We start from the raw sequence: 24,749 nt of genomic DNA, 5'->3' as shown, positions 1-24,749 counted from the left end.
GAGGAACACGCATCTACAGACCCCCAGGCCTCCGAACACCCTTCGCCACCACCATCACCGACTTCATCGCACCCCACGCCATCGCCTCAACAAACTACATACTTATTGGAGACCTGAACTTCCACCTCGACAACTCAACTATCCTTTGTGACAACCTCGCCAGCATCGGACTTAAACAACTCATCAACACACCAACCCACAGAGCAGGACACACCCTCGACCCCATCTTCGCGGCAAGAAACAGTGTCCAATTCAGTCACACAATGCAGCGCCATAGACCACCACTGCGTACACTTCACCATCAACAAACCCAAGGGACCCAAACCAGCCACGCACCCAAACCAGCCCCACACCCACCATGAAGGAACTGGAGTAAGGTTACTGACGAGCAACTTAACTCCACCCTCACCAGAGAGAAGCACACCTGGGCACCCAACGCAAACGACGCAGCTAGAGAACTCCACACCTGGATTTCCAACTGCGCAGATGAGCTCGCCCTGCTACGCAACCCCGACAGACAACGCCCCAGGAAAGCCACCTGGTTCGCCACCGCTCTCCAAGAAGCCAGACGCACCTGCAGACGCCTGGAGAAGAACTCGAGAAACACCAAGACAACCGAAAACCACACCACCTACATTCATTCATTCATTATCTTTATTTCGACTTAAAAATGTCATAAAAGAAATCGCAATACATTACCTAAACAGTTCATTGCAGATTATGATATAAAATCTAAAATAAATTATCCCATCACAGTTATTAATCATAGCGTTTTCTTGGCATATCCATAAAATCGACTAAAAGTCGCACTCCTCATTAGTAGGCTTCATGCACCTTGAGCTAAACATTGATACATTTTACCACAAGATTTCTTCTAATATTCCACATGGCAGCTAAAAATTTACTTGCAGCAAAGACAGTTAATGGGGATAGGTCAGTTTTTAATATTCGATAAGAATGCAAGCATTGCCGAATCCCCCAATTTCTACATATGGGAATGATCCACTTCTTCCTGGGCTTCCGATAGGAAGGACAGAAGAACATAACATGGATATCATTCTCCAACTCCTCAGAGCAGGCTGGACAGTTTTTGCTGGTAGGTGGGTGCCATCTACTAGTAAGGGCTCTTATTGGTAAAGAGTTATATCTCCATTGGAGGAAAAGTTTCCTTAGGCCAGTGTGACTAATGTCGTCCAAGACAGTCTCCATTTTATAGTAGTCTTTCGTTGCTACGAATGTACTGGACATTGTCCCCAATTGGTCATTCAGTAAGCAAGCAGACAGATTATGATCATAATACATATTAACCAGGTCTTCACGGGATATATTTCTACTAGCCTCTTCCGGGTTTGTCCACAGTGAAGGGCAACCCAACCTCTCAAATTCCTGCTTTATATATTTTAGCCAGGGAAGTTTCCATATATTTGGGAATTTTAATAATTCCTTAAGCTCTTGCCTATAGCTAAAAAGTTCAGGGGTTACCCACAAGCGCCTCCAAAAAAGTTAAAGGCTTCAACCCCAATTCCTCCTTTAAAGATCTTATTCCCAAATCAAGTCTGAGAGGAAGAAGGGGTGAACTAGTAGGCAGGGACGCTACCTGCCTAAGAAACTTGTTTTCCGTGGCAGTGATTGCAGGGGCGCAATTGTGTCCCCACAACTCACCACCATAGGTTATTGCCCCACGTGCCTGCATTTTATAAATTTCGAGAGGGGGGCTGATGGGTTTTGTCGTAGATTTATTCCATAAGATTAATAATCCCCCCCGCCTTTTGGGTTAACTTTAGATGGGATTTAGTCTGATGTTGAGCCTAGGTCTTATTTTCATTAAGAGTCAAACCCAAATACTCAAACGTCTGAACTCTTTCCAGGCTCACACCATTTATGACAGGGTTTGGGCGGGATGTCTTTGGAGGATTAAAAATCATAAATTTCGTTTTGGCCGTATTTATTTCCAACCCCCGGTCATGGCAAAACGAGACAAAACCCTCCAAAACTCGTTGGATACCCATTGGAGTTTTAGCGAGTAAGAGGGTATCATCAGCGAACATAATCGCTGATATCCCTGTACCGCCAAGCTTTGGTGCGTCTCTATTAGGGACCGCGTTCAGATGGGAGATGACTCCGTTTACGTAGAGGCAGAACAGGGTTGGCGCCAAAATGCAACCCTGCTTAACCCCCCTGTCAACGGGAAAGCAAGATGACAAGTTGCCTTCTCTCCCACACCTGACCCTTGCGAAATTATAAGTATGGAGTCGAATTATAATATCCAGAAGAGGGGCTGGTATTCCTAGGTCCCGTAGAACTTTCCAAAGTTTCCTGCGTGGAACCAGATCGAAGGCCGCACACAGGTCTACAAAGATAATGTATAATGAGCCGCCCTCGACCTTGGCCGTCTTCCAGAAAAGCATAGCCAGTCTAAAAATCTGGTCAATAGTGGATACACTCTTTCTAAAGCCCGCCTGATACTGACTTAAAATCTCAGAGTCCTCCATCCAAACCAGCAGACGATCCAAAATTAGCCTTGCAAAGAGTTTCTGATCTACATCTATTAGGCTGATTGGCCTGTAATTGGCTGGTTGCAGAGGCAAGCCCTTCTTAAAAATAGGGACTACCTCTGCTCCCAGCCAAGTAGCAGGGACCGCCTTACCACCAGAGATAGCGTTAAATATTGTTAGTAGATAGGGCGTCCAAACCCTGGGTTCATGTTTATAGAGGTCTCCGGGGACCCTATCCAACCCTGGTGCTTTTCCCACAGGAAGCTTGGATATAGCAGCCCGGACCTCGCCCAGGGTAAAAGTGATCGCTGCTGAGCCATCAACACAACTCATGAACCTATCCCCCGAGGGCAGCTCCATACAGGAGTTGTCCCCCTTGTACAGATTGCTAAAATGTTCTTCCCATACCTCTGCCACAATGTTCGGCATTACTGCTGGGTCGGGATCAACTGAACCTGTGGTCACAATCTGCCAAAACTTCCTTGCATCCTTAGCCGCTAGGGCTGTTGTTAGCCTAGCCCAATTTTCGTTCCCCCACTCAAGCTTGGCATGGTGGATTAACTGCCGGTATACTTTCCTCCTTTGTTGGATAATTTCCCTGCTTGCATTATTTTTTAATGCATCAAGGAGTTCACTCTTCGCTAATCTGCATGTCCTGTTATACCAGGATAACTTCCTTCGTTTCCTTTTCCCACAGGGGCCTGGCGGATTTAAGATATCTGAGAGACTAAGAAATAATAACTTATTCAGATCTCCCAGTCTTTCGAAGAAGTCGGACACAGGTTGTTGTTCAATAAGGGCGGCCACCTCAACCAATACTGGACTAACCCTACCATACAGTTCAGATAGTTCCTCGGGGTTGTCGACCAACTTGTCCCATCTTACCCTACGTCTGTTGCTAGAAAGGGTAACCCTACTAGATGTATCAGAGAGCAATCGAGGTCTGCCCTTACAAACATCTGGTGCGGAGAAATCCAGAATCAAGGGATTATGGTCGCTCTCTCCCCTAGAAACCACCCTAAAATCTAGAACTCTGTTCCAAGCCCTACACTGAACAAAAATGTAATCAAGTCGTGCCTGCCTCCCTGCCTTATTAAAAGTAGGCATAGACGGGTTGTCGGATTTTGCACGGCCATTACATGCCCTGATCGAATGGGCCAATGTCAGGGATGTAATTTGGACGGCCAGAGGAGCCCACGTCCTTGCCGTTGGCCCTACAACAGGTGGGATTTTCCAGAGATCGTCCTTCTCCTGAATGATACCATCTAGCAACCCTTCAAGTGGTTCAAAGTGGGAGTTGAAGTCTCCTCCCACCACGAACATAACACCCTCAGGAATTCTAGCTAGAACAGAGGATAGCTCCTCTATGGCCCCTGACTCAGCGGAGAGGCTCACAGGTCTAGAGTAGACATTAACCATAGCAAGTCTGAAGCCAGTCCGCCACTCCAGAAACACACACTGGACAACGTCAGTCCCTGTGTCCAGGACTCTGGCACTGCAGCCCAAATGGGTTGCAACCCAGATTATTAGACCACCTGACGGTCAACCCTTTCCTCCCCACCTAGCGGGGACTGAGAATGAGGCATATCCCAAACGAAATAGCTCTTCTCTCGCCCATGTTTCCTGAAAGAAGCAAATATCGTGATGATCTATAAATTACCCCCATTCAGGGCAGGCCAGCTTGTTACCAAGGCCTGCTACATTCCAGGAAAGATATTTTAATACAGATAGACCATGAGGGGTATCACAGGGTTGCATAGAAAAACCTTCATTACTTGAGTTCACCAGTCCAGAGGATGAATGTCCTCGTAATGGATGCCCGCTACCCGGGACAGCCATCGGTATCCCCGGCTGCACTAGATGAGGACTCCCACCTTCACCACCCCCGATGCCATCCTCCTCACAAAGTCAATCTACCTGCTCAAGGCAACTGTACCTATTGGTACATGAGTAATCACCTAAAAAGGGTGTCTCATACTGGATATACCTATGCCTTTTGCCTTGGAGATTGGGTCCCACCCTTGTCCATTCATCATCAATCCCTGGATTGATACGGATGTTTCGTGGGGGGTAAAAAAAGGACAATGGGAGAGTTTGAATTGATGTACCTTCCTTACTACCCAACCAATTACAGATATGAGAGACAATTTGTGGATTTCTAAAATTCACCAAAATGCAGTCGCCCTTCATTTTCTTTACAGTATTTCCCAACCAAGCGACCCTTCTGACCATCAGCAAGTCACCTCTCATATTTGGGGGGAGGGGTCTATGAGTATTCAACCAGCTGATCACTTTGTTTTTTAAAGAGTCACATGTTTCTAATACAGGATTAGTGAGCTCAGGAACTCCACTTAAAATAATTACGTAGAGTGCTGCCTCTGGAGGCAGATTTACTACATTTTTCCTACTTAAACTGCCTAAATCTTGGATGGTACGGCCACCAGTCTCAGTCGGAGTCTTCCCTGGATTAGTTGAGTTTGTATTAACTACCAGGTTAGAGTTCCTTACACGGGAGGAAGGTTGCCCGTGGGAGGGTAGTGTTGTTACAGTGGAAAGAAGTGGGGGATTAGGTAAAGGTAAAGATATTCCTGCTGGGATAGGTTGTGTTCCTGTCTTGGGATTTATCAGACCAGTAGAGTTAAGCAAGGAGGGCTCAACCATATTTATTGGAGCCACGCTTTGGGTGCTTCCCTTAATCCTCAGACAATTCTCAATATCCCCGGTAACCAGTTCTATTTTTTTAAGCCTAGCATCAATAGTATCGAATCTGCCCATCACGGGGACGAAAAATTCCTTCAGAACATTGGTGAGGGCATTACTTAAGTGGTCTCCCCCCCCTCCGAACCCCTTTTCAGAAATAACAGAAGGAGGCTGTAATAGCGATGGTGTTTGTACGGGGTCAAGTAAAACGGGAGTTACGTTAGAACTTACAGTTAACAAACTATCCACTGGGAGTGACGTGATCGCTGGGTTGTCATGAGGGCGATCTATTTTAGCCCTTTACCTCCCTTAAACTTCCTCACTCCCTTCCTTTTTGGAACAGCACCCTCCCGAGACCCTCGTACACAAGATATCTTTAAATCACTCCCCCCTTGAGCAATCAAGGCAGCTTCAGTAATGGGAACAGATAGACCCTCAGGGATAGGCTGGAGCGAATCTCGGCGTGAAGATGTACTAGTCCTGAGTTCTTGCAAGACAGATTCTATTGTTTGGTCAATACTGTCCATGAGAGCGGTATGAGAATCATCCAGATTCTCGAGAGTTCTAACAGTTGACATTAAACCCAGAGAAGATCTTCTGGTGCTTTCAATCCCATCCGAAAGCGGTCTTTCCAGGATATTTAGTTCATTATTCACCACAGAATTAGCCCTAATGAGAAAGCTATCAAGGGTACCTGCAACCATAGGGATTAATGGCGTTGCTTTACTTCTCATCTTCCGTGATGACATGGCCTCACTCTTCTTTGGTGAGCAAGGGCCAGGGGGGGGGCCCGGTCCGGTCTTGCCCGTGCTTGAACGGGCTTAAACGGGCCCGGGCTTCGCCCCGGTCTACGTCCCGCTCGCGTCCCACTCACGCGTTACTGGGCGTGTCTAAAATAGTCAGGGGGAGAGGTCGGGAAGAGGCCCCCAGCTGCTGGCAATTGTCTGTGTGCAAGGCCCGCTGGACCTCGCAGTCCCGATCAGAATTCCCCAGTTAGGAAACAGTCCTCAACGAAGGATCCGTTAGATGGAGATTGCGGGAATGTAGAAAGTCAGGTTATCCAAGCCTACGAGCGGCTCCCGCGAAGCGGGGGCCGTGAGGCGTTTTACTCCGTGCGGGGGAGGGGTCGGGAAGAGGCCCCCAGCTGCTGGCAATTGTCCGTGTGCAAGGCCCGCTGGACCTCGCAGTCCCGATCAGAATTCCCCAGTTAGGAAACAGTCCTCAACGAAGGATCCGTTAGATGGAGATTGCGGGAATGTAGAAAGTCAGGTTATCCAAGCCTACGAGCGGCACCACCTACAAGGACGCCATGACGGACTACCACAACCAGATCAGTGCCACCATGAGGAACTTCATCCACAACAAAATCCTGGCCAACTCCACCAACTCCAAGGAACTTTTCAGTGTCATTCAAGAATTCACCAACCCACGCAGTGAAGCCACAGACATCACCTCATCCCAAGACCTCTGCGACAAGCTTGGAACCTATTTCCACCTCAAGATCAAAAACCTCTACGACAACTTCATCGACCAGGTGCCACAGATGGCCCCCCGCCCCCCAGAAACACCAACCAGCCCATCATTTCCAACTGGACACCGATCACGGTCCGAAGACACCGCTTCGACCATAAAGAGTATCCACTTGGGGTCCCCCACCGACCCCTGCCCCCCTCACATCTACCACAGAGCCGCAGCCGCCATCGCACCCAAACTACAACGTACTATCAACACCACCTTCAAAACAGGCACCTTCACAGATGACTGGAAGCGCGCAGAAGTCAGACCCCTGCTTAAGAACCCCACAGCTGACCCCACCGACCTCAAGAACTATCGGCCCATCTCACTCCTCCCCTTCGCAGCCAAAGTTGCAGAGAAAACAGTCAACAGGAAACTGACGCTTTTCATTGAAGAGAAAGCCATCCTCGACCCGTCCCGATCCCGAAGCAACCACAGCACAAAGACCGCCCTAATTGCCGCCACAGATAACATCTGCACCCTCCTGGACCAAGGCCACTCCACAGCCCTCATCCTACTCGACCTATCAGCGGCCTTTGACACCGTCTCCCACCGCACACTAGTTGCCAGACTACATGACACAGGCATACAAGGAACAGCCCTGGACTGGATCCATACATCCCTCACCAGATGAAGCCAAAGGATCAGACTCCCACCCTTCCTCTCTGACCCGATGAAAATCACCTGCGGAGTCCCACAGGGTTCATCATTGAGCCCCACCCGCTTCAACATCTACATGGCCCCCCTCGTAGCCATCGTCCGACAACACAGCCTCAACATCGTATCTTATGCCGACGACACCCAGCTCATCCTCTCCCTCACCAAAGACCCCACCATTGCCAAACTCAGCTTCCAGAAAGGAATGCAAGATGTTGCAGTCTGGATGACCAACAGCTGCCTGAAGCTCAACGCCGAGAAGACAGAAGTCCACCTCCTCTGGACCACCCCTTCAGCCTGGGACAACGCCTGGTGGCCGACCACCCTCAGAAGCCCACCTACCCCCTCCGACCAGATGAAGAACCTCGGCATCATACTTGACTCATCACTCACCATGAATCAACAGGTCAACAATGTCACCTCCAGCTGCTTCAACACCCTCCGCATCCTCCGCAAGACCTTCAAGTGGATCCCCCCTGAGTCAAGGAAGACAGTCACCCACGCACTCATCACCAGCAGACTGAACTAAGGAAACGCACTCTACGCCGGCATCAACAAGTCCCTACTCCGCAAACTCCAGACAACCCCCGACACGAACACATCAGCCAACATCTCCGAAGTCCCCACTGGCTCTCCGTGGAGAAAAGTCACTTTCAAAAACCTCACTCACGCCTACAAATGTCTAAACAACAACGAACCCAAATTCCTGAACGACAGAATAAACTTCCACGTACCCAAAAGATACCTCCGATCATCCAACTTTGCACAAGCCGAAACCCCACGCATCCACAGAGCCAGGGACAGCAGAAGATCCTTCTCTCACATTGCAGCCAAGACCTGGAACGAGCTACCGGTAGACATCAGACGTGCCCCCTCCCTGAACACCTTCAGGAAGACCCTCAAGACCTGGCTCTTCGGCTAAACAGATCTGCGGACCCCCCCACTCAGCGCCTTGAGACCCTCAAGGGTGAGTAGCGCGCTTACAATTCCCTGATGGATTGATTGGCATGCTTCATCATAGGGCTTGCTAACTGACACCCCTGCGCAGACTAATGCCTGGGGTGGAGCAAAGGGAAGGGGACGACAAAACAAACATAAAAATGATAAAGGGATCAACACATTAAATGTGCAGATTGTGAAATCTACAACTGACTCGGATATATACCCCTTTATGCTTTATCCCTGGAATATCTGGCCAGGGTTAAAAAGAAGAATGAGATGGTGGTGACGGGGATTATTAGCAGCCCCTCACCCCTTCTCACTGCCTACTTGTCAACATATTTCAGCCGGTTTCTTTTTAGCCCTCCCAAGGGTCTATACGGCTTTCTTCACGACATCTGTAAAACATACTGGGAGGGAAATGTGCACACTGAAAAGAAAGATACTGTAGGACAATTGCAAATCTGTAAAACATTGATATCATGGGGAAAATGTGCATAGCTGTATAAAGTTAATAATTGGAGACATCTGTGCACAACTATCATCCACAAACAAGTGGGTGAAGTGATATGCCCTGGATGGTTAAAGTCTTGCTTATAACAGCCTCCCGTTATCTCCAATGCTCAGGCTCCTGCAGTGTCAGAAGGGGAGGGAGGCTGCCAGAGGACAGAATATATGCATTCTCTACCCTGAAATTGCACTTTTGAGGGGCAGCCATCAGTATGGACTCCCAAACTCCTGCATCCCCACTGTTCCTCTACTGGGCCTACACAACACCCCTCTTCAACACACCACAGGAAGAGCACTCGATTGGAGTGGAGCTGCAACTTTGGGGTCTCTAGGTGCGTGCAGGGTGAATATAAACTGCTGTTCTGTTACTGTATTGATGAATGGTGAGTGGAATGCCTGTGTGACTGCAAAGTAAGCAATGTGACTGTATGAGTGCAGGGTGAGCGGTGTGCCTTTTTGACTAGAGTAAATAATGCAAGTTCACTGTATGGGTGCAGGGCAAAGCATGCGTCTGTGTGAGTGAAAGTTTGCAAGGTGAATGGGGTGCCTGCGTAAGGCTGGGGTAAGTGCTGGGGGTGCATGATGAACGTCGTGCTTGTGTGAGCTCAGAGTGATTTTTGTGACTATATGAGTATACGCGATGAGAGATATGCCTTCCTGAGTGCGGGGTGAGGGAGTGAATGCACTCAGTGAGTGGTGTGCACTAGTGAGAGCAGGGTGAGAGGCATGCTTATGTGATGTAGAATGAGCAAATCATTGTGCATCTGTGAGATCAGCGTGTTAGAAGCGATGTGTCTGCATGAGTATAGGGAGAGTGGTGTGTTTTTGTAAGGCCATTTGCATTTTTTTCAATAAATTGGAGCAAGATTTCTTGAAATGTACGCTGTCAATGCACCATTTGCACCCATTTTTTGTTAATTGTTTTCTTGTGAAGTACGGAACTAATAATTAGTCTCATAGTACCCTCATCTCCATGATTGGTTCAAGCTTCAGCGCTACGCCCTCTCGCACTTTAAATTCAACGCAAAGCTCTCTGCCTCACCACTTTTAAATAGTACCAGCCTCCACTGGTCTGACGTCCTTAGAACTCCTGTGTGAAATGAATCATCTTTGCTTTGGCAGATTCTGTCCGAGATGTCTCATGCTACGATACAGCACCTACTAGATAACTTTATTCTTGCTTCAGCTGCGACAACCCACGACTGATATGTCTTTGCTGAGGCATCCACAATCTGCCTCGTCGCTGCGTCGGCTCGAGCGCAACATTTCTCCAGATCACCCTTCAATGACGTGCGTTGGGGAAAGCACCGCCCCAGGTATGTCTTCTGTCAGCCTTTGTCTGCAATATTAATGGAATCCAAAGGAGGGTCCAAAATAGCTCTTATCCAATGAGTTGAAAACATCTGCAAGGAGCCCCAAAATTCAGTGTCTCTAGTATTAAAGAAGTTAAGAAAATAAAGCCATATCTCCTTGAATTGTGTGCACTATGGGGGATCTGGGAGACTGGGTAACGCACACTCAATTCGCCGTGCATGTAAATGGTAAACACCAATTGATTATTGTGATGTACTGTATTTGAAGTCTGCTGGTAGTTCCTGTTTATAAACCAATGAAATGTTTTATCCAAAAAAAAAGAAGAAGAAAATAAAGCATACGCCAGAATACCAGGGTGTATTTCCTTGCATTTCTCTGGCCAGAAGGCACACTGCTGTCCAGTCTTATTTTCTTCTCCGTCTTGTATTTTTATGGTGAATAATTAGATTAAAGTTGTCCCTGCAGCAGTGTGCCGAAAATAACAAGCTGCATCGAGTGTGGAAAAAGTTCTTATTGCAGGGTTTAGGCAACATGAAGCGTCATTTTAATCCATTTGAATGATTTCCAGACCAACATTATAAATAGAACTAACAACCATGTGAATCTATAAATAAGCCAGTGCCAGAGAACTGTTGCCGCCACTGGTGGATTTCCTGGCCAGGATATTAGCAGATGTGTCCTGTAAGGATGGAGGATGCCCTCGAGGGCTTGGAGGACCGTTTTAGGGCTCGGGCGGGGGTGGTTACACTTACTAGATAAGTCTTACCCACGCATATGTCTTTGTCATACATGCATTAACAACGCATATTGTGTCTTAAATGCATGCATGGTAAAGGCATATGTGTGGTTAAGGCTTGTGTGGTTAAGACCGTGTGGAACCTACATGCGTGGTAATTGCATGCGTGGTTCCGTCACACAACCCTCCTAGAGAACATGGAAAGACCAAGCAGTGTCTCATCCTTTCAGCGCATGTTCTTTGCAGAGTGGTTTTTATTAGCAGGAAGTTACTCCCCAGGGAACAATGTTGGAGTGCCATTGGGAAGGAAGCCATTGCCATGGCTTGGTCACCCAAAAGAGTGAGACCATACTTATTAGGGACGCACTTATTTGATCAAACGAACCACAGTCCCCTTAGATGGCTGGTGCAAATGAAGAGGGGAATTCCAAAACTGTTGAGGTGGTCCATCTCCCTACAGGGTATGGACTTTACAGTGGAACAAAGACCTGAGACTGACCATGCCAATACAGATGGCCTTTCCAGGTTCTTCCACTTAGACAATGAGTACTCTCTTGGGAAAGGTTAGTCTTATCCTCTTTCATTTGGGAGGGTTGGGGTTGTGTAGGAAAGTGCCCCTTTTTGTCATGGTCATCCACGCTTTTTGCCACTGGTACTGATGTTGTCGATTGATGTGCACTGGGTCCCTGCTACCCAGGTCCCAGTGCTCTTTCCCAAAAACAATGCAAAATGGTCTAATTGGGTTACAGTTGGCACACACTTTAGCACCCCTATAAGTTCCTAGTAAATGGTACCACTGTTACCTAGGGCATGGGTACTAAAGAGAGTCCTTATGGGCCGCAGCATGCATTATGCCACTTCAAGGGATTCCCATACAAATTGCATGCAAACTGCCATTACAGGCTGCGTGACATGGCGCAAAACCTTTGTGAAAACACGACATGGCACACTCACTGTGTGTCGTGTCATGCCAACTTCACTGCATATAATATATGTAAGTCATCCCCACAGCAGGCCTTAGAGCCCTAGCATTATATAATATATAAGGACATATCTGAATGAGCAGATATGCCCCTGTGATGTCTAGTTCTATTACTAGATATTTCAAGTGAACAGGAAAGCCATCTTAAGGTATGTACTAGGCGTTGGTCATTAAGTTACTTTTTCTTTTTGTGTTGCTATAGTCGTTTTAAGTGGGAAGAGTATGCCCAGATGTGGGTCCCTTGCTTGCTATGCCACTGGATTCAAGCTAGCCTGGCTGATACCCCGAAACAGCCCACAGGATCCTTGTTTTCCGGTCTAGGGAGGACCTGGCCTGGCAGTTTGGGCTGGACTGTCCCCACGGGGATCAGGGTCTATATTGATTAAATATGGCTGGGTCCAAACTAGGGTGGCATGGTGAGCCAAACAACAATGGATTTAACCCAGATCTGTGTCTGGGGTTGAATGTTTAGCATTCAGTGCATCATCTTTTTGTGTTGCTATAATATATGTAAGTCACCCCTACAGGAGGCCTTTGAGCCCTAAGGCAGGGAAGATTATATTTAATGTGACTACATACCTGAATGAGCAGATCTGCCCCTGTGATGTCTAGTTCTATTACTAGATATTGCAAGTGAACAGAAAAGCCATCTTAAGGTACGCACCGGGCACTGCTCATTACGAGTTACCCAGCTACATTATGGCTCCACTGAAACCTATGCTGTATGGTATCAAACACCTTGTCTTAATAAATCCATACTGATTCAAGTATTGGATTTATTATGACAGGCATCCAGAGGGCACATTAGAGTTGCCCCTTGAATCCTACCAGTCTCCTAGTGTGCTGGCTGACAGCCACCACAGGCAAGTTTCCGACCCCCCCTATAGGTTAAAGCCAGTGCTCTCTGAGGTCAGGAAACAATGCCAGCTCCGGAGACGGTGTTATTACCTCCTCTAGCAGTATGGCTACTGAATCTGCCTACCAAGGCCAAAGGCTTCAAAGACAGCGTTGCCTTTGATATGCAACCCCAGCTTCCTCCAGACCTTGAGAATGCCACCACCTGCCCTGAGGCCCATTTGGCACCAGGCCAGCTGGGAAATTAGCAATGCAGTAGGCTTGTTGCACCTCTAGGCTAGTCACACTCCCTAAGATGGGCTACCTGATGTGCTCCAGAAAAGGAGGGTTTCACAATCTTGTTTTTGGTGGAATTAGGAACTCTGGGACAGGGCTATGACTTCTACGCATGGGAAGTGGTCATGTAGGGGGTATGGTGACCCCAGGGGTAAATATCCCAATGGCTACTACCCTGAACACCCCTACTTTTAGTATGTAGGTGGCCCTCTGACACCAGGAACTCAGATATGTCTGCCTGAAAGAAGAAGAAGGACAAAGAAGAGCCGGAGATGTGAGAATTGTGGACGAGCACCGAACTTGGAGCAAAACCCTGCCAGGCTGCCGCTGTCCCAACAATAACAAGGACCGACTCATCCAGAAATTGAGCAGCCTCCTCAAACCCTTGGAGGTCGGCCAAGCACTTCATCAAAACAGCAATATCTCCTTTGGAGTGGAGGAGCCACTTCCCTGCAGCAGTAGGCACCGACCGTATCTGCCTGGTCCACCATTTTGATGAACGTGGGTCCAACGAGGGAGCAACTCTCCAGGAGGAGGTCACTGTGTGTCCAGGGGGTCAGCCTCTTGAGCCATCCACCTTTGAGATGCTGAGCCTTCCCGGAGCCGCTGTGTACCAATACCCGGGGCACTGGAGCCAGTTGCAACCTCCAAGGCTTGTTTGTGTTCAGTCAGAACACCACCACCAAAACTTACCTGCACATTTGATGGAGTTTGAGAGAAGCCCGCTCCACACCGAGAGTGTCCCTGCTGTGTTTCTTTTGCCTCTTCTGCAGGTACACGAGTACTGTTAGAGCCTCTACCTCTCCAACACGCCGGACAAAACACCTCTGCACCCAAGCTCCCCAGCCCGGGCTCGATTAAATTGACAGTGTCTCTGTGGTCAAGAGACCCTCAAGAGCCGATCCCCTCCTTGGGTTCTGTCAGACTGGTCCCCCAGTCCCCATTTGCATCCTTTTTCTTACAGATACATTTCCCATTGACTTTACCGTGTAGTGTTTGAGGGTATCACCGCTAACAGCACCCGGGCACCCCAGGGCAGATAAACTTGAACTGTTGTTGCTTTCTTGAAACTTGGCCCCTACTTTCCTTAAGGCCAGAAGAAAAGTCCTGTAAGTCATCTGGAAGTGTACCTATACAGTGAATTGTTTCTCCCATAGGATAACATTGCCACACTTGAGACTCATGCCTCAAATCTGACAGCTGTGATTTTCTATTGTTTTAACGTAAAAGAATCATAATGTTTAAAGTACTGACCTGATTCTGATGATCTTGGTGTCTAAAATTATATAAAAATCAGTGTTATTTTTCTAAATTTGTCTTGAGTTTCTTCTTGAGTGTGTGGGTCACATTTATTGACTTTGGGCGTACAACAAATGCTTAACACGACCCTCTGATAAGCCTAAACTGCTCGCCCACACTACCACACAGAGAGAATTTGGGATTATTAATTTAAGCTCTGTAAACCAAAAAGAGTTGTCTGGACTTTCTACATAGTGTACCTCATTTTGGTACACTACATAAAAAGCCAGTTTCCTACCGGGGGTGGAGCAATACCAAAAAGAGAGAATTAAACCAGGGAGACAGGTGAAAAACATGCACTTTTGTAAGTACTTTAACAAAAATATAAAAGTAGTGCCTGAAAGAATGTGCTGAGAACAGACACATGTAATATGTCCATGCAGCATAGGAGGAACACACTTGAAGATGAAGGAAGCCTAAAGAAGTTGACCAATAAGAAGCAAGCAAATTAAATAATCCCAATTAATGGTAAACAGTGGGCAGCCTCTAAGGCCCCTGTAAAATAACAAAAAGTCCCTCATGAGACAGTGCTTGCGTGGTCTAAAGAGACCTAAAAAGTGGATGGGTGTTTTACTACCTTAATGATTTGCCTCCATGTAAACTAATGACATTTCCGTAAGAGAACACTTGATGTTCTGGCAACATATGCATACCAGAACAAAATCAATATCAACATCAGTTATGAGACAAGCCAGACACTAACATTTGGAAAAAACACATTTATAAGAAAATGATTCACTGGAAGGGCATTCTTGGCTGAAGTGACACAGAACTAGAGATTCCCTTAAACTAGATCTCGGTGTGGCCAACTTTTATGGTGGCAAAAAAAGGATTCCTGTGGTTTGGTGACTGCTACTTTACTGCTGCATAGCTGCAGATCTGGCAGCCAAACACAGAGGCCATTAATTAAAGATTGCCATAGCCAGGTCAGTCCTATCTTAACAGAATGGAATGGGTAGCCCAATGAAGATTCTGGAATCCATTAGGCTGAGGGCCATAGAGTTAAGGGAAAACAACCCTTAACAAACTAACAAACTGACTAGATTGTACTCAGGATTGGTCACCAGTGGGGCAGACACCTGGTAGTCATTTAAATTAGTCATGTTTCATTACCAGACCTTTACCAGCACCACTTAAATTAGATCTCAATAGAGATAATAATGATCAGAAAAGTGAAATATGTGAATAATGCTTATTTATTCTGCAAATGGACTGATCAGTTAAAATAAATCAATTAAAGTAATTAAGGCTGGATAAAAATATATTTAGAGACCTGTAAGAAACTGGCTCAATATATACTGCACCAAAATGAGGTACAGTGTGTATAGAGTCCAAGGGTCTCCAGAGGTTTGGCAGAGGTTAAAGTTACATAGAACCTTCCTCTCTATTTGTGGTAGAGTGGTCGAGCAGTAAGGCAGTATCAGAGGACAGTGTTAAGCATTTGATGTACACACTCGGTCAGCAAATGAATTCACACACTCAAGAACTGAACTCTAGGCCAATTGTTTTTGTATAAAAAATATACTGGTGTTTTATTTCTAGAACCAAGCAAGCCTGGTACAAGTAAGCATATAAATACTTTGCAGTAGTAAATTACTTGTATGAACACAGTTCAAAATTGCAGTATAACTTGTACTGGTTTTGGTTACAGTTTTAAATAAGCAGTTTGCAACACATTGCAGGTATAGTACATTCAAATGAATGGGCTTTTTGAGTAAAATGCAGTTAATTACTTTTCAGATTACTTTTACTAACACAGGGTTGGATCCTAGATTCAGCCCTGGGACATTTCCTGAAAACTGGAGGGTAAATGCGTTTTAGTTAGAGGTACGATTTTTAAAGAATATTATTGTATTTCAAAAGTTGACAAACTTTTTCACATAGAATCACCAATATTATCCTATGGGAGGAAATTCACTTAGCAGGTGAGTTACGTTTGTGTTACTTTTGTAATCAAGTGCTGGACTCCTAGATTCAGCACTGGGACATCTACTTAAAACAGGTAAGTAATTACGTTTTTGTAGTTTGTACGATTTTTATTTCAAAAGCTGACACTTAAAAACTTTTTTCACAAAGAACCCCCAATGTTATCCTGTGGAAGGAAATTCAATTCACTGGTAAGTTACTTTTTAGTTAATTTTCTTAGTCCGTGCTGGACACCTGGGTTCAGTACTGGGACCTTTCCTGCAAACAGTTGAGAAAATTCGGTTTGGTCATTTGTGCGATTTTTAAGGAATATTCTTAGTTTTCAAAAGTTGACACTTAGAAACTTTTTGGGAGAAAAAGTGTCAATGTTATTCTATGAGGAAAAAGAGGTTATCGGTTTCAAGGTAGGTAATCGGTCTTTTGAATTAGGGTTCTGGGGTTAGACTCCGGGGTCTCCCAGGGTCAGTGATGCACTGTTGTTGCACCCCCAGTGGCACTAGGGCGGCCGGGTGCAGAGTGTTGAGGCCCAATGCTATCCTATGGATGATAGGGGGGTCCGGTTGGTGGCGGCTGGCAAGCAGGCCACGAGGTTGTGGGAGCAAAGCTCCTAGGGTTAAGCTCAGGGCAAGTTGGGGACCAGGTTAGCACAAAAGGGGAACCCTCAGCGGCGCTAGGGCGGCCGGGTGCAGGGTGCTGTTTTGAGGTAGGGTGCCCTGTTGATTTCAATGGAGATTCTCCGGGACAAAGAAACACTGCAGGCTCGGGGACGAAAATCTTCCAGGTGTGACCACCACTTCGAGGGGTACGTTGGGATGGTTAGGCACCACTGGGTTGGGCGGGTCCTCTGGATTGAGGCTGCAGGCGTCGTCTGAAGGCTTGAGCCAGGTCAGGGGTTGCCGGATCTCGGGTCAGGATCGCCGGGGGGACCTCTTCGTGGTGTTTGTTCTCTCAAACGCAAGCCGGGCTCTGCGGGTGCAGAGTGTGCTGGATTCACAGTTTCTGGCTGGCACCAGAAGCTGCAGTTTAAACACGTCCGGTGTTCACGGGAGAAACAGCTTGGAAAGTGAATGCAGGCAGGTCCTCCGGGGTTTTTGAGGTTGCTGGCCGCTGGACACGACGGGGTTTCGCAGGAGCAGGTTCGAGGGGAGACAGGCGTGTAGGGCTGGAACCAAGTAAGTGGGCGTCGTCCTCTTCTTGTTAGCTCTGCACGGCTTCTCCTTCTTTTCTTGTGGTTGCTGGATCTGAGGAAGGAAGGTTCAGGGTGCCCCTAAATACTAAATTTAGGGACGTTACAGGTAGGTAAAGGGCAGGGAGACCAATGGGTCCCTTCCCTGGGGTGCGTACACCCCCTATTCTGCTACTCTCCAGTGGGAGGGGTGCAGGAGCCTGTCCCTGGTTGGCTGGGTCCCCCCAGCCTCAAGATGACGGGGACTCGAGGTTGTGCTTCACCTCGCCTCCCCCACCTAAGGGGTGGAGTTGGCAGAGATGGGCACACCTCTCTCCCTCACTTGTTTTTCCCGCTGGTTCCCCCACCCAAAGTGGGGGGTAGAGTCAGTGGGGACCAGTTGCTGAAAGCAGCAGATGGTCTGGAGAGGCTCACAAAGGCGGCATGCCTTTGAAGCTTCTCCTTCGGGAATCCTGCCCATCCTGGGGGAGGAGGCTTGGCACCTCGTCCCAGGATGTGCATTGTTTCAGGCCCCCGAGAGCAGCAGGCTCTCGACCCAGGGTTCCACAAACATGTTTGGTGGTGGCAGCCTGCGCTGCCACTCAGTCAGGTCACTGGTAGTTGGTCATTTTTCAGGGGGCATCTCTAAGATGCCCTCTGTGGTGCATTTTACATTAAATCCCACACTGGCATCAATGTGGGTTTAATGTGCTGAGAAGTTTGATACCAAACTTCCCAGTCTTCAGTGTAGCCATTATGGTGCTGTGGAGTTCGTAATGACAACCTCCCAGCACCATATACTCTTAATGGCAGCACTGCACTTACAAGGCCCAGGAATGGACCTGGGCACTGTAGGGGTACAGGGCTCAGGCACCCAGCCAGAGGGGTGACTGATGTATGCCAGGGCAGTGGTTTGTGGGTATGTCGACTCTGTTTTGTTCTGCGCCCAGACACTCAGCCTGCAAAGGCAGTGTGAGTGTGTGTTAGGGTACAGGGCCTCTAAGAGTGGCACAATAAGTGCTGCAGTCCTTAGGGGCCTTCTCTGGTCACAGTGCCCTGGTACCCATGGTACCATTTACCAGGGGCTGACATGTGGCCAGAGATGATTGGCAGGGCCCCAGAGCACATCAAGTCAAAGAGCATCAGTAGTCTGGCAACAAAAAAAAGGGGGGGGGGTTTACTGCAACAGAAACCCACTTTCTCACAAGACCTATAAGAATTAAGCTGATTTCTTTTCAATGTTTGCTCAAAGAACCGATCAGTCAAATTCCTTTTTATATTGAAAGTGAGTGAAGATCTGTATAAAAGTGAAATTAGGAGTATATGAGAATTAGGTCTGCATGTCTACCCTTAATTCAGATTAGTGAGGAATGCTGTAACATAGGTAATCAGAGAAACCATTGATTGTGTAAGAAAGAGAATCCATTTATCATAGCAAATTCCACTATACTTTATTTTATAAAGTTATGACTAACAATGTAGATGCTTGCTGCACTGAATATTTACAGTATGACCCGCACGTACCATACAAGCATGAATTCTTGTAACAATCTTGATTCAATCTTTGATATTATATTTCCTATTTTAACCAATGTTATCAAAGTACTACTAATAAATTATGAATATGTTTAAGCTTGTGTTTTAATCTTCAAATAAACTTCGCTTAAATTACAAAAAATCTCTGTTGGTCTTTCTTGCACCTATTCGCTTCATGAAGTGCATCTATCTGCTGGTGATTGCAAATTATTTCTGGAGGCTAGAAAATTAATAAAACCATAAAAGTGTCTTGGTTTAGATTTCCCTTTACTCAAACATGTGGTGTCAGCTCATCCTTCAACCTGATTTTAATTTAAATTCTACAGCCCTAAATCTATTGAAGATATATGATTTCAGCTAATAAAAGTGATATGTTTAGTCAGTGAAGATCATATTAGACCTAATATCCATGAGTTGACCTCAGTTTGGCATAATCAGAAGCTGCCAAAAAATATGTTTGCCACTAGATATAGACTGGTGGTGGGGTTCAAGCAGCAGAACAAAGGATACACTGGGGATACGATGAGCTTACAGGAGGTTAAGTCTCACCTCAATTGTAGGATACCAAAACCTATTTTTTTCAGTATCAAGAAGCATATAGTGAGGCAGTAGGCTAAGGTAAATTGGTACATTTGAACAACCCAATGAACACATTCATAATTATAAGAGAAGAAAATGTTTCTCGGATATATAGAGCATTTAACATTTCACCAAAGTTAATATTGCACCAGCAGATGTTTAATGCTTATACAAAATAATTTACTAAACTTACCATGAATTCAAAGCATTCTATTAAAAAATTACTATATGTACTATGTGCATTACACTCCTGAATATATAAGATGTCACTCAAGCAATAAATAATGTATCAGAAACAAGCCCCGCAATGGCACATGGGAGCATATGATCTAGCTGTGCATTCAACTGAGAACAATAAGTCAGAGTAGAACAAGTTACTTAACTTCAATAACAATTTTTCTGGTGGATACTTTATCTAACCGCAGATTCCTCACCTCATGAATATTCCGCAGGCAGCAGACTGGATCTGGACACTATCAAAAGAGTACCCCATACCCACCAGTGCAGCTCTGTGCCAATGTCGTTCTGCTCCGGAAGTGACTGGCGGAGTTGCATACAAGTGCCACCCATGCACACTGGCATCAGTTGCTTTCTAGGCTGTTCATACCCTCTGACACAGAGCCTTCAGCAGATTGGCATGACCAGTGTGCAGATCTCTAGATTTTTGACTGTTACATGTCCAGTTCGCACAACGGGGAGGTGAGCTGGTTGGTGAGAAATCTGCGGTTAGATAAAGTATCCACCAGAAAGATTATCAAAAGTAAGTAACTTTCTTTTGGATAACTGCAGATTCCTTGCCTTGTGAACAGATACCATAGCAGGAACTACCAAGGTAATGGGTCTGTGAACTAACTCAGAGCAAGAAGTCCTGCAGGACAGAGCAAGGAAAATAACCCTCTTGACTACTGCATGGTCAACGTGTGTACCCTCATCCAAGTAATTGCCTAACAATTATCTAGGACAGGCATTCCTCATGTTAATGCAGTTTTAGCAGCTTTGGCCCTGGTGGAATAAGCCCACAGCCATCTGGAGTCCATTTATTTCCCAATGCATAGCAAATCTTTATGCAGAGACCAATCCATTGAGAGATGGTTCGTTTCTACACTGCCTTGCCCTTTTTTGCTCCAGAACACTCTACAAAGAACTGATTGTCCACTGGATGTTCCTTAGTAATATCAATATAACCTTATTGCCTTCTTATTGTCAAACAATGGAGTTTCTCTTCCTCTTTAGAGGAATGAGGAGGAGCAAAGAATGCTGTAAGGGTGATAGCCTTTGCGACATGAAAAGAGATACCACTCCCCAGTAGATGGGAAACTCGGGTCATCAACACAAACTTATCTGGGAAGAACGAGCCATAAGGTGGACTCGAAGAATGAGTCTGCAGGTCACATACATGTCTAGTTGATGCTACGGTGATTAGAAAGACTGTCTTCAACGTCAGAAGTCTCAAAGGACACCTGTGCAGCGTTTCAAAAGGGGTTTACATTAAAAAATTGAGAACTATGATAAAGTCCAAATGAGGCATCACAAAAGGTTTTTGGCAGAAATGAATATTGCAAACCTTTCAAAAATCTCATCACAACAGATGATTTAAATAAGAAATTGTGATCTGACAACCACAAGCAGCCGAAAGAGCCAATAGGTAGAGTTCAACAATGCCCAAAGCAGGTCCTTGCTGGGCTACGGAGGGAACAAAGAGAAAAAGTCAGATAACCTTGCTCGTAATGGATCAAGTTGCGGTGTCCAATCCACACATTTTTTCCCAGCGACTGGTGTACACTGATTTTGTGGAGGGATACCTTCCTGTCGAGATGACAATGAGGACTTAGAGGGAATGTAAAAGGTGGTCAACTGCCGACACTATCTCCAAGCATGGAGATGCAGATTTACAGGCCCGGGTGCAGCATCTTGCCCTGCTGCTGTGACAGAGGATCAAGCTGCTGCTTTAGGTTGATCGGAGGACAGATGCTCGTACCACTCTTTACAGGCCTCACCTGGTTCCATTATGATGATTTGGGCTTTGCCGTTTACCACCAGGGAAATTCATTGGCTGCCCAGTCACTTGTAGTGATGTAGCGTCTCCTGATACAGGGTTCAGGCCCCCACCCCTCTCTGCTTGTTGCAGAACCACATGACACTGGTGTGGTCCGTAAGCATTGGCACCACCCTACCTCTGATGGTAGGTAGGAAGGTCTTCAATGCCATGCGAATAGCTCTCAGCTCCAACACATTGGTGTGGAGTTGCATCTCCAGCAGAGGCCTCTGGTCTCCACCTCTTTCAGATGGCCTCCACAATCCAGTAGTGATACATCTGGGACTACCGTCCATTCTAGGTGGAGTCAGGGGAGAGGACTGCCAATGACCCAATCAGGGTCCAGTAGCCACCATTGCAGATCTTTTGCAGTCTGCTCCAAAATCTGGATACAATCCGTCAGATTCCCCTGATGCTGGGCCCACTGGAATTTGAGGTCCAACTACAGAGCCAGCATGTACCACTTGGTATGTTTGGTCAGCAGAATGCAGGATGCCAACAACCCAGAACCATCTTCGTCATCTGCAATAATTCAGAACCAAGGCTAAAAAATAGAGGTCATAGCCTGAATGTCCTGCACTCTCCATTCCGTTGGAAGGAACAAAACTATACCATCTCCAGAATAACTCAGATGAATGGGGTGTCTACAAAGGCGTCTGGTGTGACTTTGCACATTGATAGTGAACCTTAACGATGTCAGGAGGTTTGCCGTTGTTTGGAGGTAGTTACTGAATGCCTGGGGCAAGCCTGCCTTCAGCCACCAGTTGCCGAGATAGGGGAAGAATGGTACCCCTGACCTCCAAAGGTGTGGTGCAAACACCGCCATCACCTTCCTGAACTCCTGAGGGACACTGGTGAAGCCCAGAGGAGGCACTGCAAACTGAAAATGCTTCTGTGGGCCTGCAGGATAGGTGTATGGAAATATGAATCATGTTATTTTTTAGGAGGTGGGGGTTCTGGGTAGTTTTTAAGGGGGGTTTGTGTTAGTTTTAAGGGGGTCAGAGGGGTTTGTGTTAGTTTTTAGGGGGTGGGAGAGGTTTAAGTTAGTGTTTAGGGGGTGGAGGGGTTCATTTTAGATTTTAAGGGGGTGGGAGGGGTTTATGTTAGTTTTTATGGGGTGGGAAGGGTTCGGGGGACTTTCTATTAGGTTGGGAGGGTTTGGGTTAGTTTTTAGGAGTTGGGAGGGGTTCGGGTTAGTTTTTAGGGGGTGGGAGGGGTTTGGGTTAGTTTTTAGGGGGTGGAGTTGTGTTAGTTTTTAAGGGGTGGGAGGGGTTTATGTTAGTTTTTAGGGGGTGGGAAGGGTTCAGGGGACTTTCTAGGAGGTTGGGAGGGTTTGTGTTCGTTTTTAGGGGTTGGGAGCGGTTTGGGTTCGTTTTATAGGGTGGGAGGGGTTTGGGTTAGTTTTTAGGGGGTGGAGGGTAGCCACGAATGGATGTTTACCATGCATGCCTTTACCACAAAAATTTGTGGTAAACGAATGCTTGGAAAAAAAAACCTGGTTAAAATGCGGTCGTTGTAGCGTCTGCGTTGTTAAGGAAGTCGTTGTTGAGGAACTCGTTGTTCCAACATACAACCGTTCTAAAGCTGGAACCCTCTTTATGGCCCTTTTCACTCAAAGGGCCTGTACAATCTGCTGCATGACAGACAGGTTGTCTTCAATCAATGGTGGTGGAAGGCGAGAGTGAGGTACAAAGAAATGGGAGGGAGAAGCCCCAATGGATAATTTGGCAGACCCATTTGTCAGTGATGGCCTGCCACCCTTGGAGGAAATATTGTATCTCGTCTCTGACAGGGTGGTTGTGGATTGGCAAAGACACATTAGCAGTTTTGCAGCTGCATCTGCTAGAGGGCTTGCGTACTGGGCTGTACATTTTCCCTGCAGTCCTGAGCATGGTCTTTGATGGCCCTGGTGAGGAACTTCGATTTCCGATCGCGATCGAATCGACCCGCCCTTTTGTGCTCCGCCGCCATTTTATGTTGCCATCACTCAGGCAGCACAACGAGCAAAGTCTATTCTGCTTTTTCTGCAACCTGTTGTCAAAATACGCTTTCTGCCTCTATTTACAAAGCTGGTTTTAGGACTGGCCGAGTACACTAATCCCCGTCTGGCTTTCCTAATCCCGGTCTCAACTATCTATTGATTCACACCATTCTTTTCTGACTTTATCTTGTCCCCTGGCCTTCACTGCCTTCTGCTAGCATTCTCTCGTTTCACAACTGTCCTCCAACACACACAAACGTATCTCGCCACCTGCAAGTTAGTTATGAATCTGTTAATGAATTCGCTTGAGGGAGGGGTGACAAACATAGTTGGAGGAGAGGTTTCTTCGAGTCATCTGACACTTTTGTTTTCCAATCTCTCCTATTGGTTCTATCCTGTTTTCCAACCTTCCTTATTGGCTCTTTCTTGTATGTTCTGGGAGTGTTTTTTGTTAAATGTCTGAACCCTATATGGTATAAAACCCTGTGTGCCACAGAGTGAAGTGGCAGTCTCCTGAGAACCTACTTTGTGTACTTCTAGGATAACTGTACTAGCTGCAGCTAAATAAATGTGATCTTCTAACGCCGACAGAGTGTCCCGTGTCTCTGTGTAGCTGAGCAGGAGAAACCCAGAAGATTAAGGCGTACCCTGCGCCGCCAGGCCCAATTGGTATTGGTTCTTCACTGGTCCTGGCCATAAACAGTCCATGCACAGGTAAACCCTGGCAATGAAAGGACTGAAAGGCCTGCTGGAGGAGCCTGCAATTGGTGGCATTGAAAACCTCTACTGTAGCCATGGAGAAGGTGGAATTTCTGGTGGAATTGTCTAGTGGGAGTAGAAAAGCTGGTCAGAGCCAGGCGCGATCTTGCTTAGACTCGGATAGCATGATGGGCTGTTCATCCTCCTCGGACAGTGGTGTAAGAACGGAAGGAAAAGGCACAGGGGATGGTGTTGGAACAAAAGTCAGCACCAGACCTGGTGTTGAACCCGATACGGGTTGAAGGGCACAGACAGCGCAGAGGGCAAAAGTCTGACTGGAGAGATCCTTAGAGCTCAATGGTATGCATGAGGGAGCCGACAAAGTGGCAAAAATGTTCAGCCTGGCCTCTACGTGATGCAACGTTGCAGACATAACCATGAAATCGGGGTGCACCATGACCAGAATTGGAATCGGCTCAGATGGAGATTGGTTCTTCAACTGGCGCCCCACGTGGGGCGGCTTCAGTGGTACAGGTTCTGCCTGAAGGTT

General features: G+C 46.7%; 1 long non-coding RNA gene across 7 annotated transcripts in view; it reads left to right on the top strand.

Annotated features, from left to right (window-relative positions):
- The window catches only part of LOC146790108 (uncharacterized), a 117,317-nt gene that overhangs the window by 46,094 nt on the left and 46,474 nt on the right, over positions 1-24,749 (top strand). For 3 of the 7 annotated variants that reach the window (XR_014969536.1, XR_014969529.1, XR_014969531.1), the window contains exons 2-3: positions 8,934-9,148; positions 9,939-10,132. The exons of 3 other annotated variants lie outside the window; for them this stretch is intronic. This is a non-coding gene — a long non-coding RNA (uncharacterized LOC146790108). The remainder of the gene's footprint in view (positions 1-8,933; positions 9,149-9,938; positions 10,133-24,749) is intronic. One more of the 7 variants, XR_014969530.1, reaches the window with a different exon arrangement.

This window comes from Triturus cristatus, chromosome 10 (assembly GCF_964204655.1).
Source record: "Triturus cristatus chromosome 10, aTriCri1.1, whole genome shotgun sequence".
Classification (NCBI taxonomy): Eukaryota; Metazoa; Chordata; class Amphibia; order Caudata; family Salamandridae; genus Triturus; species Triturus cristatus.
This window is presented reverse-complemented; position numbering and strand designations above follow the sequence as displayed.